Below are 6025 nucleotides of genomic sequence, written 5' to 3' on the forward strand. Positions count from 1 at the left end.
AGAACACACGACACAAACATTATACGTGGTTTTCAGCTTGTAGTCTACGTCACGCGGCAAAGAAAAGAGAAAAACTTTACCAATTGAGGAATACAAAGAGGATCTCTCGTTTGATCTTTCTTACTCTTTGTGATATTATTTTATTGAAATTTAAAGTTTTCGCATTAGATTTCATAACACTATTCAACCCCCCTTCTAGTGTTTGAGTGCCATTGGAGCGATCCTACAATTGGTATCAGAGAGGGTTGATCACGAATAACAATGGCTACATCATCTACATCACAATTCAAGGAAGGACATTCTACTCAAAGACCACCACTTTTCGATGGTTCCAACTACAACTACTGGAAGTGTAGGATGAAGATCTACCTTCAATCGATAGGATTCGATCTCTAGGACATAGTGGAGTCTGATTACAACAAGCCTACTACTCCATACTCTGAATGGACGTTGGTGGAAAGGATAAATGTGAATCTTGACGCCAAGGCAATGAATGCATTGTTTTGCGCAATGGATAAGAATGAATTCAACCACGTGTCTACTTCCAACACCGCACATCAAATCTGGCATACACTTGAGGTAACCCATGAAGGAACTTCTAAGGTTAAAGACTCAAAAATTTCTGTTTTAGTGCACAGGTTTGAAATGTTCAAGATGAAAGACAACGAGACAATTGGTGAAATGTTCACAAGGTTCACCGACATTATCAACTCCCTAATTGCGTTAGGAAAGGACTATACACAAGTGGAGATGGTTAGGAAAATCCTCCGGGCTCTTACTTCGGATTGGGAAAAGAAGACTACCGCAATAGAGGAAGCCAACGACCTCTCCACATTGACAGTAGAAAATTTGATAGGGAATTTGATGGCATACGAGGTGCAACTTGAAGATCGGAAAAAAGATAATGAAGATAAGAACAAGAAGGTTCTTGCTTTCCAAGAATCTACTGATGATGAGGATTCCGATGACGAAGAAGAGTTTGAAATAATCACACGCAAATTCAGAAAATTCTTGAAGAAAGGTAAGTTCTCTTCTAGTAAATTCAAAGATACTAACAAAGTCACTTGTTTTGGTTGTAATAAGCCAGGACACTAAAAGAAAGATTGTCCCCTACAACAAAAGTTAAAGGCGAAGTCTTCTAACAATTTCAACGGGTTCACAAAGAACAAGAATGAACAAGTGAAGAACAAAAAGAAGAAGGCTTTGTCGATAACATGGGATGATAGTGACCAGTCATCTTCAGATGAAGAAGAGGAAAAAGAAGATCATCAAGCGAATATGTGCTTTATGGCAAATGAATCTGATGATGATCAAGTAAGTAATCATGATGAGTTACTTGACGCATTTAACGAATTATTTTTGAAATACAAGCAACTAAATTCTTCTTTTAAAATATTAAAAAATGAAAATGAAAATTTGAATAACACTTTAGTCTCTCCTTATGCTTCACAAATAGAAGATCTTAAAGAGAAGAATAAAGAGTTATTTTCTGAAAATTACAAGTTATCTAGTCACAATCAACTTCTTAAAAAAGAATGTGATTTCTTTAAAGTTCGTATTTCAAATTTGGATGATAATGTTAAAAGTCTTAAAACCAAATATGAAACTATATTAATGAATGTAGGTAAATTTAACAAAGGAAAAGAGAATCTAGATAATCTACTTTCTTATCAATTACCTGCTACGAGTAAACAGGGATTAGGATATGTTTCTAACTCCAGTAATGAGAAAACATACTCTTCTATGCAAAAGAAAAATTATGCTTATTTATATTCTAAATTTGTGAAAAGTAATTATCATGCACATAGTGATACATCTATGCATGCTAGTTCTAAGGTATTTTCACATAATGATAGAAAAATGCATATGAAGAAAGTTGCATGTAAGAATATTTTAAAATCCAACTACATTTGGGTTCCTAAAAATGCATGTTTAAGTGATAGAAAGATATACTTATCAAATTACAAAAAGGATATTTGTGATTCTAAAAACTATCTTTCATACAATGTAGGTAAACCAAATTCTTATTGGGTTTGGTTTCCTAAATGCTAATCTCATGGACCCAAAAGTTAAAGGGTACCAAAACATATTTCTTTTATTTTGCAGGTACCTAATAAAAGGGAAACATGGATTTTAGATAGTGGCTGTTCCAAGCACATGACCGGGAACAAGGACTTATTTTCTTCCATACAATTTAAAGATGGAGGAACTGTTACCTTCGGTGACAACAACAAGGGTCAAGTGGTAGGAATTGGAACGGTCGGTATGAACTCTAAAACTCTTATTAATAATATGTTTGATATGTTTGCTTTTGCTAGTTATTAATGAACAAGTATGTTTGCTTTTGCTTAATGAATTTTATTTTTAGCAAATATTCTTGTTATTTATCTTGGTTAACATAAGAGAAATGTTTCATAAATTTTTGAACTCATATTTTAGTTCTTCTAACCAATTCTTAAATAACTACTTGATGGTTAGTCTCTAATAACTACTTCCATGGTTATAAATAGAGAAATATTTCTTCTTAAACAACATAATACATTCAATATGACTCCCATAGAAAACTTAATTTTCATTGCAAGCTTATGTCTTCCTATTTGGATGGGAGATGTAATGGACTATGTGCATAATCTTGAAGATTTATTTGAAGTTTTAGGCCATGTTGAAGAAATATTAGGTTGTATTGAAGAAATGTATTAATTGTTTCATTATTTATTATTATCTCCCTTTCTATTCTTCTTTTTGTTAATGACAAAGGGGGAGATATATTAGAATATTGAAATATTGACAACTATTGCAATATTGAAATATTGACATGTATGCATTGTTATACAATATTAGGATTACTAATAAGTGCTATCTTTTTGTGTGTTAAATTAACATGTATGCATTGTTGCAGGGGGAGTAAGTATGTTTAATTAAAGTTTTTCAATATTATTTGTCATCATCAAAAAGGGGGAGATTGTTGGGAACATGGTTGATGTTACAATATCTCTTGTATTTTGATGATAACAAATCATTGTTTATCTAACATATTTTACTGCAGATTCAAGATATACATCTCAAAGCAACAATCAAGATATTAAGGCTATATCAAAGACAAGATTTCAAAGATCAAAAAGATGAAGTTAATCAAGTCACTTCGCGCTTCAAGAAGAAAATATACTTTACAAGAGTGATGTAATTTTGTCTTTTCTTTTAGAATCTTTGTACAAGCCTTGATCACACACACAACACACACTACTCACTTAGAAGATCATAGAAAATATTCTAAGTATAATCCTAAGTCTAATCAACGAATGAATAACATTTTAAACTATTGAAAATATGTATAACATAGTTTCTGGCCGACCAAAGAAATGTCTGGTCGACCAGATATAACAACCAGAAACAGAGAGTCTGAAAAATCTCTGTCTGGTCGACCAGATATGGACCTGGTCGACCAGAGGCTACAGACTTGGACAGAAAATTCCAAAATTTCTCTGTCTGGTCGACCAGGCCTCAATATGGTCGACCAGACAGTGCTTCCAACAGCTATATTTTTCAAATGAATATGAACGTTTTGTGAACGTTTTTGGCAGTTATTTTTGAATATTTTTGAACGAAAATTATACCTATAAATAGGTGTTAAGTTCTGAAAATTGATCTATCAATTCATATATATAAACTTGAGTTTTTCTTGACTTCTTAAGATCATTTTGAAGAGAAAAACTGCATGAAAATTTCAGTTTTGTTCTTGATAAAAGTTCCATTACTCTAGAACAAAAACCATCCCTATAGCCTATTGTAAGTCACTCACATCTACACATCAAGACTTATAGGAAGAGAAAGAGTTGTACCATTTTGTTTCAGTTTGATAATCTCTTGAAAGAAGAGATTGTTGTGGCATTGGCAATTGAAGATTGTCAAGGTTGTACGGTTTGCTTGCGGGTTGCAAGTGCTTGCGGTTTTGCAAGTGGAAATAGTGGAGAAATCTCAAGCGAGGCTTGGGGACTGGATGTAGGTCTGGAGGACCGAACCAGTATAAATCCTTGTGTTTGCGTATGCAATTTTCTGTGATTGTCTACACATTGGTTTGATCTTTCTTACTCTTTGTGATATTATTTTATTGAAATTTAAAGTTTCCGCATTAGATTTCATAAATACTATTCAACCCCCCCTTCTAGTGTTTGAGTGTCATTGCAGCGATCCTACATATAGAACCAAAACTGTGGTAAATATATACAAACGAACACTTAAAGAGGAAGAAAATGAGCCAAGAGAAGAAATTTTCGAATGGGAGCGGACCTTGTCGTCACCAACCAGAAAATTTCTCCACTGACTCCTAACCTCCTAGAGAGGAAAACGAAACAAAATGAAAGCCACAACAGGGGAAAGATGGGGGTTTAGTTAAGTTATTTCAAAAGATCGGACCAAAAGTAACCAAAAGCAAAAGATCTGGAGAAGCCACCACTTGAAAGCATTAGGATTAGCTGGGAAAATTCTCTCTCATATTGTCCTTCGGACCGGATTTGGCCCGCTGATTAAGACCCAGCTCAACTGCAGCGCTGTGCAAAATGGAAGCTCTTTTGCTACTGGAAGCACCTGTCCACAAAAAAATAAATTGAGCTGTATTAGCAGCTATGACATGAATAGGTGTATGAACCTTTTCGAATATAAGCTTATTCCTGCAATATCATAACCACCAACAACAGCAGGTGCAAGAAAAAACTAGATACTCTCCTCCCAAAGCACTTGTCGTGATCCAGAGCACGACCGGCCCAAATCAAAAACAAGTAAAATCTAATAGAAGCCGGGCCGATTAACTCAATGTGGCAAAGCCTCCATGTTTGTTAGCTGAAAACTTCAATGATTATTTTTGTTTTTGAAACTCCATAAAATGTGTGGCCGAGGTAAAATTAACTTAACTAAAACACTAAAGGCGGCCTGGCCCAAAGAAAGCGAATTGTAAAATAATAAAGCGTAAAATAACAAAGGTTGGCATACTAAAGTCGGTGTGGCAAAATTGGGCTCTGATAAGAACGCGTGTATTTTTTTTATTTTTTTGTGTGCAAATGAGATAATTGATATTATAGAGGAAGAGAAAAGGGCTAGATTAGTTTAGAATTTAAGCGACATGCGTTCAACCGTTCAACGTTATATTTTATAAAATCTTCTAAAAGTTTGTAGAGAAACCTTTTATTCTAGTTAATTTTGTTGCATATCATCATATATTTACTAGTCAAGGTCAAACTGACTGAATCTGATATGTAGATTGAGTGAATCATCCACGGTATACTCAAAAAAAGATAGTAAGTGATCAATGATTATTCATTTAGCCGTTACTATTGTTCGATTGTCCTTTTAGGTATATAAAGTAAACTACACTTTACATTTTTGTGATTTTTTGTTGTGCACGCTTTAAATTTGATTCATTACTTACTATAACAAAAGTTATAAATTATGATATATTTTTGATCTCTATGCGACACATTTATGTATCGCACAAATAAAACGCGATACATATTAGAAGTGTGGTTAAAGCATGTGTGGAGAGCGTCTTTCTACACATGTGAAAATGTGTCACAAATCTCACATCACATATATGTCAAGAGTGGTGACGTATACATATGTCGTAAAACTTGTGACACATAAATATGTGAAGAGTTGTGACGCATACTTCTGTCTAGATCATAAAAATATAAAGAGCGTCATTATTCAATACTATTATTCCCTAGAAGGTCACCCATTTTAGAATTATTACTCTCACCAAAGCACACTTCACTGTCAATACTATTATTCCCTAGAAGGTCACCCATTTTAGAATTATTACTCTCACCAAAGCACACTTCACTGTGGAGTTTTTTTTAGCTTATACACAATCATAAATGTTTAATCATCATCATAAGTAAAATCTAAGATTTATTATTTAAGCATATTAATAGATCCTCTCACAATCCGTGTTGGACTATTTAGTCTTTTTTAATTATATTTAATTGTATATCTAATGACACAAACATGTGTCGTGATTTGCTATACTTTTTAT

The sequence above is a fragment of the Asparagus officinalis genome, chromosome 3, assembly GCF_001876935.1.
Source record: "Asparagus officinalis chromosome 3, Aspof.V1, whole genome shotgun sequence".
Taxonomy (NCBI): domain Eukaryota; kingdom Viridiplantae; phylum Streptophyta; class Magnoliopsida; order Asparagales; family Asparagaceae; genus Asparagus; species Asparagus officinalis.